This window comes from Oncorhynchus keta, chromosome 9 (genome assembly GCF_023373465.1).
Source record: "Oncorhynchus keta strain PuntledgeMale-10-30-2019 chromosome 9, Oket_V2, whole genome shotgun sequence".
Lineage (NCBI taxonomy): Eukaryota > Metazoa > Chordata > Actinopteri > Salmoniformes > Salmonidae > Oncorhynchus > Oncorhynchus keta.
In genome coordinates, this window is record NC_068429.1 from 10,659,778 (window position 1) to 10,671,057 (window position 11,280).

The 11,280-nt window shown below is 39.8% G+C and overlaps 1 protein-coding gene across 5 annotated transcripts in view; it reads right to left on the reverse strand.

Moving 5' to 3' along the window:
* pam (peptidylglycine alpha-amidating monooxygenase) overlaps nucleotides 1-8,957 on the reverse strand; it is a 160,568-nt gene extending 151,611 nt beyond the window's left edge. For 2 of the 5 annotated variants that reach the window (XM_052525124.1, XM_052525120.1), the window contains exons 1-2: nucleotides 8,840-8,957; nucleotides 4,232-4,368 (exon numbers count right to left, since the gene is read on the reverse strand). The gene's annotated coding sequence lies outside the window, so the exon portion shown is untranslated. Of the gene's footprint in view, nucleotides 1-4,231; nucleotides 4,369-8,264; nucleotides 8,331-8,839 lie in introns of those variants that run through there. The other 3 variants (XM_052525122.1, XM_052525121.1, XM_052525123.1) reach the window with 3 other exon arrangements.
* Nucleotides 8,958-11,280: the final 2,323 nt, after the last annotated feature.

The following is an 11,280-nucleotide window of genomic DNA, read 5'->3' on the forward strand; positions in this document are numbered from 1 at the left end:
AGCCTGAAAGACCATGGTCCTAGCCTGAAAGACTATAGTCCTAGCCTGATAACAGCTTGAAAGACTACGGTCCTAGCCTGATAACAGCCTGAAAGACTACGGTCCTAGCCTGAGAGACTACAGTCCTAGCCTGATAACAGCTTGAAAGACTACGGTCCTAGCCTGAAAGACTACGGTCCTAGCCTGAAAGACTACGGTCCTAGCCTGATAACAGCCTGAAAGACTACGGTACTAGCCTGATAACAGCCTGAAAGACCATGGTCCTAGCCTGATAACAACCTGAAAGACTACCGTCCTAGCCTGATAACAACCTGAAAGACCACGGTCCTAGCCTGAAAGACTACAGTCCTAGCCTGATAACAGCTTGAAAGACTACGGTCCTTGCCTGAAAGACTACGGTCCTAGCCTGAAAGACTATGGTACTTGCCTGATAACAGCCTGAAAGACCATGGTCCTAGCCTGATAACAACCTGAAAGACTACGGTCCTAGCCTGATAACAACCTGAAAGACTACGGTCCTAGCCTGATAACAACCTGAAAGACCACGGTCCTAGCCTGAAAGACTACAGTCCTAGCCTGATAACAGCTTGAAAGACTACGGTCCTTGCCTGAAAGACTACGGTCCTAGCCTGAAAGACTACGGTCCTAGCCTGATAACAGCCTGAAAGACTACGGTACTAGCCTGATACTAGCCTGATAACAGCCTGAAAGACCATGGTCCTAGCCTGATAACAACCTGAAAGACTACGGTCCTAGCCTGATAACAACCTGAAAGACTACGGTCCTAGCCTGAAAGACTACGGTCCTAGCCTGAAAGACTATGGTACTTGCCTGATAACAGCCTGAAAGACCATGGTCCTAGCCTGATAACAACCTGAAAGACTACGGTCCTAGCCTGATAACAACCTGAAAGACTACGGTCCTAGCCTGAAAGACTACAGTCCTAGCCTGATAACAGCCTGAAAGAGTACGGTCCTAGTCTGAAAGACCACAGTCCTAGCCTGAAAGACTATGGTCCTAGCCTGATAACAGCCTGAAAGACTACGGTCCTAGTCTGATAACAGCCTGAAAGAGTACGATCTTAGCCTGATAACACCTTGAAAGACGACTACAGTCATAGCCTGATAACAGCCTGAAAGACTACGGTCCTAGCCTGATAATGACCTGAAAGACTACGGTCCTAGCCTGATAACAACTTGAAAGACACCTAGCCTGAAAACAGCCTGAAAGACTACGGTCCTAGACTGATAACAGCCTGAAAGACTAAGGTCCTAGCCTGATAACAACTTCAGACTATGGTACTAGCCTGATAATGATCTGAAAGACTACGGTCCTAGCCTGATGACAACTTCAAAGATTATGGTTCGAGCCTGATAACGACCTGACTACGGTCCTAGCCTGATAACCTCAAAGACTACGGTTCTAGCCCGATAACCTGACTACGGTCTAAGCCTGTGCACCAGCCTAGGGTGAAAAACTGGGTCAAATGAACATGGCACTGGCCATATTCTACAGGAACACCAGAGTAGCTCTGATACAATGCATCAAGCCCGCTGGAGGGACAGAACGCACAATCGAGAGGGATTGAGAGCCGTTGTTGCTTCGCCAGGCACCTCTACCCGTCAATACATGATCTAATCGATTGATAGTCAGTATTCAGCATTCATGAAAGTATGCCTTATTTACTTTGAAGAACTACTAAAATAGTGATTTTGTCAGACAGCATAGTTGGGTGCTCTATAGCCAGCTACTAGCCCATTAGGATGACTGGTTGGAGAGCACAGAGATAGATGGCTGGCTGCTACTGCCTGATCAGAGATTATGAATGAAATAAAAAGAAAGTAATTTAATATCTAAAAATGAATATACACAACAACTGAAATATTTTCGTAAAGTAATGTGAATAAATTATGGTTAGCAAGTGATAAGCAATAGGCCTAACAGGCACACAGCTAGCACAATGGGATTTTAATTAATTGTTTTATTGTGTGTGTTTAAGGTTGGCACAATTATCGTAGAATAATAGAGTAACCAACAATAATGGACAATAAACGTGAACTAAAAAACAAGTGTCAATTGTTTTCATAGATTTATTTCAGAAGAAAGGGAGATTCAACTTTATATTCAAGAAGATAATAACAGTATTTCAGTTTTACAAGCAGAACGGGACGGAAGCTTCATTTCCTAAAGTTAAGACAATAAACGTGGCTATTTGCATGTCAATTAATCATAACCCCAATTCCATAATCGTCACAGTCCTGGTGTTGTTTTAGCAGTCAATTCCATAATCGCCACAGTCCTGGTGTTGTTATAGCAGTCAATTCCATAATCGTCACAGTCCTGGTGTTGTTATAGCAGTCAATTCCATAATCGTCACAGTCCTGGTGTTGTTATAGCAGTCAATTCCATAATCGCCACAGTCCTGGTGTTGTTATAGCAGTCAATTCCATAATCGTCACAGTCCTGGTGTTGTTATAGCAGTCAATTCCATAATCGCCACAGTCCTGGTGTTGTTATAGCAGTCAATTCCATAATCGTCACAGTCCTGGTGTTGTTATAGCAGTCAATTCCATAATCGTCACAGTCCTGGTGTTGTTATAGCAGTCAATTCCATAATCGTCACAGTCCTGGTGTTGTTATAGCAGTCAATTCCATAATCGTCACAGTCCTGGTGTTGTTATAGCAGTCAATTCCATAATCGTCACAGTCCTGGTGTTGTTATAGCAGTCAATTCCATAATCGCCACAGTCCTGGTGTTGTTATAGCAGTCAATTCCATAATGTATTTATTGTTAAAAAAAAATATGTAATAAAACCGTGACTATATAAACCTAACCAACCTCAAAAAACAATAATCACTACACATTCGTCAAGGTGTTGGAATGAACGACGGCTCTGCTCTTCCTACTTTGCAGTCTGGGCCGGCAGACTGAAATACACAGCGGCCACAGATGGCTTTGGAGAAAGGTGTGAAAGTCTGACTGAGGACATGGCTGAGTAGAAAGACCAGAACAAAAACAAGAATGCAAAAGGATATTGGAGTATAGAATTGCAGAATATTTAGGTCTTTCCTAAAAATGATGCGAGACAGAATTGGCTGACGTGTAAAGTGTTATTCAGTAGCTTAAATACAAAAACTGTTAGATGAAATCTCATTCATTGGTATAATTTCATGAATAATAATTTGTGCTTTCAGCCATAAGTACATTTTTCAACAAAAACCTGTTCGGTCTTTGGACACATCGTCACATCTTGGGAATAACCTGGATACCAAGTAAACAATAGCAGGATCATGTTGATTAGGCAACATTTTGCCAACAGCAGGCTGTCTTTGTTATTGCAGTAGGCCTAAGTAAACAAGGCAACAACCAAGCAATCTCTCATAATATCTCCTCAATATGAAATGGAGTGCAGAGCATCTATGAGTCATAGCCAGGCATGACTTGCTATAAACAGTCATTTACCGATGGCGAAACAGGAAAAGTATAGATTAACTCTGTTTTTCTTTTCCTTCACATTAACTAGCCTAAACAAATCCTATTTAATGGTGGACCTGGGTTAAATACATGTATTAGGTCTACAGTTGCCTATTCTTTGTAAGCTCTGTCGCCAGTAACCTAGTATAAAAGGGGATTTCCACCGGCAAAACTGTTATGAAAAAGGAATGAAAACATTTATAGCTGATCATCATTTTCCTCACACTTTCAAATGAATAGGCTATTTCCAAAAGCATTCTTCTAATTAAAAAACCTTTTCCCCATCAATTCACCGTCACATCAGGACAATGGAAAAACCCACAGAGCCATTCAGGGAGGGAATCGCAACATCATTTCCTATTGATCCACTCTCTCTCGCTCTCTCCCGCCTTTCTCCATCTCACTCATAGACCCCTGGAAACTGCAAACATCAATCAGCCACTCCATTGAGTCTGCCCGGGCCACTACGTTGAATGGACTTACTAGTGCTCCACAAACCAGCGTAAATAACAAATGTGCACAATCAATGCACCTGCTGCCTGAGTGACTTGAAACTCCCCGGTCCCTAGCCTATGTCAGTCACATTTGGGCTAACCTAACAATATGAAACACAACATGCATTTTTTCTACTAAGTTTGCCTGTCTGGTTGGACTAGAAGTAGGCCTATCCTCCCTGGTTCAATGTCACATTCCAGTAGCTCGAAACAGCAACAAAGAGTTTGGCTCTATGACAAAAAGCTATGAAAGAAGTCTTACTGTGTCGAGAAGCATTTGGAGTTCTCCTAGCGCGCCGTTGACACTCAGGGATGTATCCTTGCTCCAGTTATAGGGCTAAGCTGCTTACCTGGTTGTCACTTTGGCTTGATGAGTCGCTGTAGGATGGTCACAAAGGCCTGAGAGAGAGAGAGAAACACAGAGAGTTCTGATTTTCAATTGCCTAGTGTGATTCACCAGTGGGAGAGCGAGTCAGAGCAAGAGAGATTGAGACAGAGGGTGAGAGTCAAAGGAGGAGAGAGACTGGGAGGGGGATGCTCAGAATTACCTCAGCATGCTCACTGACATCATCGCTCAAAGACTGGCTACAGAGGAAACTATGGTAACCGTTTCCATGCGCTCACACAGTCAAGCCTTTTTAATTGTCAGAGCAACCATGGAGCTTGAGCAACCAGAGCCATGCCTTGACTTCCTAGATATACCCTATAACAAGATCTGTACTGTAGGCATTAGGCAATAATACAGGCTAGATGGTTTTGGAAAAGGTGGAAATTATTAACGGTTTATAGCCTAGAATTGTTTTTCACATCACGCTCAAATGGGTCCTTCATAATGTCAGTGTCAACTTTCTCTTTTAATTAAAATGGTCAAATCCTAATATGATAGCAGATTCACGACAGAGAGAGAAAGAGAGAGGGCAGCAGGGCGATTAACATTATAATGAATCCTCACGAACGCTCAGTCTAATTTGAAATGGAGGCGTCCATTGTGGCAAATCTCTGTTGGATTGGCTATTCAATTAATTTCCTTATAGTGGCACTGGTGTGGGTTGAGGAATTGTAAAGCTTTTGCAGAAAATACTATATTGACTAAACCGTCCTGATGAATATAATGGATAAATGCACATAATGAAGATTATGTTAATAAACATTTTTGTTCAACTGTTCAATGTTGGTGAAAAGGCCAACATACAATTTCATTACATTTTTTATTTAACTAGGTAAGCCAGTAGAAGCCATGGTTCCCATTAAAGACAACATAACAAGTAGTCTATTTTACTCAAATGTCCAAAACAATCAAATCAGGCAGATGGTCTAGCGACACTGTATATTATTCTACCACAGATATAGATATTTAGATTTCAAATCTGCTGAGCTTGTATAGCAACCATTCAGAGACACCAATTCCATCCTTCATTTGAATAGCAAGAAAAATATTATTCTAAGGAGAAACTTTGTTTTGTTATTTGTCAATAATATAAACAATTATCCAAGCCACACACATTAAAAACAGGACATATCAACCTCTACAGAAAATTGGATAAATCTTTATACATAAGTTCTTATACCTGTGTAGTAACTTTGTATATTGGTAGCAAGTTGTTTTTTTACACATTTTAGAAGTAGAAACCTAATTGCATTTTAATTGCATAGTAATGGTGTTGCGCGGTTTTTGCACAAGATTAATAAAGACAGTTCTTTATCCTCGTGTAGTAATGAAAACTATAACTCCATTTTTTATGCAATTAGACAACAAAGCAATTACTAAAACACTATATTAATGTTCAGTCAATATCGTAATGTTCATGCCCCTGCTCTTTTTGTCTTAAAGCAACAACAAGCAGTAGAAACAATAAAGCAGCCTCCCCAACCCTGTTTGGGTAAAAAGCTGAGGGATGGGGCTGGAGAAATTGAATCACGCTCAAATGTGTAGACAGAGCTATGGATGCAAGACTTGGCCATACGTGGTCTCAACATTATAGTTTTAACCATGTTTTGTGGATGTTTGATAACATTTTCTTTGTTTGCAAACACTGGAGTAAAACAAGCTTATATGTTGGTGGGGTATGACAGTTGAACTAAACTCACAGAGGCACTTGGAAATTATATTCTTCATGAATCAAACGGGTACATATCATTAATTTATAAATCCAAAAATGGACGTAGCAACTACAAATTGCCCCTTTAAATTCCATAAGCTCAGTAAAAACACAGAAGAGGTAACCAAGGCAAGTTACAAGGGCTATAAAGCTGAAGCATCTGTTTGTCGAAAGAATTGAGGTAATATGTACACTAGCGTTCAAAAGTTTGGGGTCACTTAGAAATGTCCTTGTTTCCCATGAAAACATACATGAAATGAGTTGGAAAAAATGAATAGGAAATAGTCAAGATGTTGACAAGGTTATAATTAATGATTTTTAATTTAAACAATAATTGTGTCCTTCAAACTTTGCTTTTGCCAAAGAATCCTCCATTTGCAGAAATTATAGCCTTGTTGAGGTAATCTGAAGAGGTTTCACACCATGCTTCCTGAAGCGCCACCCACAAATTGGATTGGCTTGATAGGCACTTCTTACGTACCATACGGTCAAGCTGCTCCCACAACAGCTCAATAGGGTTGAGATCCGGTTACTGTGCTGGTCACTCCATTATAGACAGAATACCAGCTGACTGCTTCTTCCCTAAATAGTTCTTGCATAGTTTGGAGCTGTGCTTTGGGTCATTGTCCTGTTGTAGGAGGAAATTGGCTCCAATTAAGCACCGTCCACAGGGTATGGCATGGCGTTGCAAAATGGAGTGATAGCCTTCCTTCTTCAAGATCCCTTTATACCCTGTACAAATATCTAACTTTACCACCACCAAAGCATCCCCAGACCATCACAATGCCTCCACCATTCTTGATAGATGGCGTCAATAACTCCTCCAGCATCTTTCCATTTGTTTCTGCGTCTCACAAAATGTTCTTCTTTGTGATCTGAACACCTCAAACTTAGATTTGTCTGTACATAACACTTTTTTCCAATCTTCCTCTGTCCAGTGTGTGTGTTATTTTGCCCATCTTAATATTTTATATTTATTGGCCAGTCTGAGATACGGCTTTTGCTTTGCAACTCTGCCTAGAGGGCGGCAGGTAGCCTAGTGGTTAGAGTGTTGGGACTAGTAACCCAAAGGTTGCTAGATTGAATCCCAGAGCTGACAAGGTAAAAATCTGTCGTTCTGACCATGAACAAAGCAGTTAACCCACTGTTCCTAGGCTGTCCTTGTAAATAACAATTTGTTTTTAACTGACTTGCCTAGTTAAAGAAAAATAATAATAAATAAAATAGAAGGCCAGCATCCCGGAGTCACCTCTTCACTGTTGACATTGAGACTGGTGTTTTGCGGGTACTTGGTGTTTTGCGGGTACTTTAATAAAGATGCCAGTTAAGGCCATCTGTTTCTCTTGCTCAGTTGTGCACCGGGGCCTCCCACTCATCTTTCTATTCTGGTCAGAGCCAGTTTGCGTTGTTCTATGAAGGGAGTAGTACACAGTGTTGTACAAGATCTTCAGTTTCTTGGCCATTTCTTGCATGGAATAGCCTTAATTTCTCAGAACATGAATAGACTGACAAGTTTCAGAAGAATGATCTTTGTTTATGGCCATTTTGAGCCTGTAATCAAACCCACAAATGCTGATGCTCCAGATACTCAACTAGTCTAAAGAAGGCCAGTTTTATTGCTTCTTTAATCAGGACAGTTTTCAGCTGTGCTAACATAATTGCAAAATTGTTTTCTCATGACCAAGTAGCCTTTTAAAATGCTAAACTTAGATTAGCTAATACAACATGCCATTGGAACACAGGAGTGATGGTTGCTGATAACAGGCCTCTGTAGATAATTCCATTTAAAAAAGCAGTCGTCTCCAACTACAATAGTCTTTTACAACATTAACAATGCCCACACTGTATTTCTGATCAATTTGGTGTTATTTTAAAGGACAAAAGAAATTGCTTTTCTTATTTTTTTAAACAAGGACATTTCTAAGTGACCCCAAACTTTTGAACGGCAGTGTATATGTAGGTAGTTATTAAAGTGACTATGCATAGATAATAACAGAGAGTAGCAGCAGCGTAAAAAAAAAAGGTGTTCAGAGTCAGACAAATAAAGCATGGGTATGTACATGTTGTTAACTAAGCACTTTATAGTACAATAATATACTCTCGCATCCTTGTGTGAGTGTCTTCAACGCAGACCTTCTAGAGACATTCTGGTATTTTATTATTCAAAATGTGCAAGCAAGAATATAACTCACTCACTCACTCACTGGCGGACCTCATCAATGCCCAACCACCAGCAACAGATGTCACCCTGCTCGTCTGAAACAATAACCCAAGGAAAAGCCAATATACAAGCTAAATAGATAGATAGAGAAGCCATTGCTTATTGAACTTAGTCAATCTAGCTAACGTTAGCTAATAACCGGCTGCTAGCTACTTTACTAGTGTGTGCTAGCCAAATTACTTAACAACAACAACATGCAAAAACACAAGGAGTGTATGTAGTTCGCTAGCTAGATAGACAGATGCCTAGAATATTTACTTTACATTTTAAAATGTTACCTTAATGATGGTTGACTACAGCTAGCTGTATCTTCAAGACAAGTAACTTTAGCTAGCTAACATTAGCCAGGTATCTCGCTAACTAGCTAATTATAACGTGTAAACTTTTTCTGACAATCTTTGACGACGTGAGTGAGAACATGTCGAAACTCAACTTTTGTATCTACTTTTGTATCTATCAAAGACGTGTTTTTTCCACATCTGACCCACATTCCACAGTTAAATATTAATCTGCCATGACATTGTAAACAATATTTGAAATGACATTTTACCTGTAAACATCACATTCTAGTCCCCCGCTAAACAACGTTCAGTCTGTCACGTATTTCCACAACCACACCAGCAGTATGCAGTAGACCAAAGCAATCGTTGTAAATAGATCGATGTGAAGTAACTGTACATCGAGTTGGGAATGGAATTGTAGAGGAGTGCGATAGGACGCACATCTGCAAAATGATAAAATCACAGCTGTGCCTCACAATATAACCCTAGTAACGTTTTACTGCAATTTATTTTCATAATCAACTTGTCCATTTTTTTCCCCACAGATGTCTGTTGTTGTTTTTTGTTCTCCCAAAATTGATTAGTAGGCCTAGTCTATCATTAAACCAAAGACACTGGTAACTGTTGCTTCTTCTGTGTGTGATCGAACAGTGTATATATATATACATGTTTAATCATGATTTGAACCCAAAGTCTACTCCACAATTATGACAGCAGAATTTTCAAAATGATTTCAAAATGGATCACTATCAATATAGTGGATTTCAAGTTATGGATTTCAAGTTCTGCTTCTTTCAGTAACAGGTCTCTCATATTTTACATAAACCACACGTCCACCAGCTCTTCAAATGCCTTGTGTGTTTTGAAGCATATCCCATTGGATTTTCTATGAAAATCCTGTTGTCAGGATTGTCTGGGAGAGTTGTGCTCAGGGAGACCTTGTCTTAACAATAGAAACAGCATGCACACAGTGACAGTAGAGGGGATAAACAGAGGACTAAAGAGACTGTGTGCAGACAAAGGTCTGCAGGGTGACAGGCCATCAGTTGGACCTTATTCACCTGTGTGCTTTCCATTTGCAAGTAGAAGTGAAATCTCATGGGATATTGTATGAAACTTGGGGTAGGTTTTGTATGAAACTTTATTGGACATTGAATACTTTAAAACTATTGATGCTCTACTTAAGATTAAATACTTGAGTTAAAAACCAACAAATACAGTGAGGCGAAAATTGAGACTTTATCAGTATGTCATTTTTGTATTATTATTTATCCATAACCAGAATATACTTTTACATTAGAAAGAAAAAAAGTCACATACTTTATCGCGCCGATGCAATGCATGTATTAATGAATTGACTAAAGTTTCAACAGCCAGCTGCATTCCTTACAATTTTTTTGTCCGAAATTCTGATCATGATTTCGGACAACAGGGCTGGAGTGATATGTTTCCTGGCCCACTCTTGTTCTCTGGTGGATTAGTAGTGGTCTTGGCTGTAGTCTTTGAAAGCTCAAAGACAAAATTGCCCAGGTCAGTAAAGAAGTCCCCCCTGCAGGGATGGGTTGCTGGCCCATTGTTTGGACACCATAAGGTGTCCTGGACAGCCTTCGAGATCTGGAGGCTTGATCTTGATGACCGTCAACAGAACAATGAAGCAACAAAAAAGAAAATAGTCTGGAAATGACGGAAGAAGCAATGAGATCATGCAGAACAAACAATAACCACACTCTAGAGAGTTCAGTGAGTCTTGTTTACTGCAAGACCGTTGTTGTAATGTGATGTTACGAGAACCTGTAGAGTTTAAGTGATGGCTGTCTCTGTGACATCATAAACAGATCATGGATCAATGCAATTACCTGTAGCCTATATTTTATTTGTATACCATTTTGGCTACAAGACATCGTCACAAACTAGTTTTACAGAATATGGAGCCCTAATTGCCAAAAAGAAAAAGCTTATTGGGCTTCAGTGGCAGGAACACAAGTTCACTAAACTGTGTGCAATGCTCACCCAGCAATGCCTTTTGTATGACACTTTATAGGGTACTGTAGGAAACTTTTATGCAATTGATGTATGCGTGCATTCGTTCAGGTAAACAAGAGATGGCCTCAACATCAACACCATTATGAGTAGTTATGGGGCTGTATTCACAAAGCGTCTCAGAGTTGGAGTGCTGATTTAGGATCAGGTTCCCCTTGTCCATGTAATCTTACCAGTATTCATTATGTGTAAAGGCAAAACTGATCCTAGGTCAGCACTTCTGAGACACCTGAAACATACAACCCCTGATGGATAAAAATGACTATCAGTGCCCTGAAAATATTGATCCCTAGTCAAATGGACCAAGATCCCCTAGTAGACAACTGTATACCATGGAGTTATTGAACTACCACTCCACTGGTTCTGACTGGGGCAGTTCTCTAATAATTTATTGTACTTTTATAGCTCTATACATTACATAAATAATTTCAAAGCACTTTAAAGCAACAACTAAAAAAAACTATTTAGAAAAACAACTAAATTTATGAGATTTTAGAGGGCCAAGTCATCTTAAATCTACTAATCTTTGTTCCTATAGCTTGACACAAATGCATAAAACTGCTATCATATCCAAATGCCTATGGAGATGCAGTTTACATCTATCAAAATTCTCCCTTCATCCCAAATGGCACCCTATTCCCTATATAGAGCACTACCTTATATAATGTTA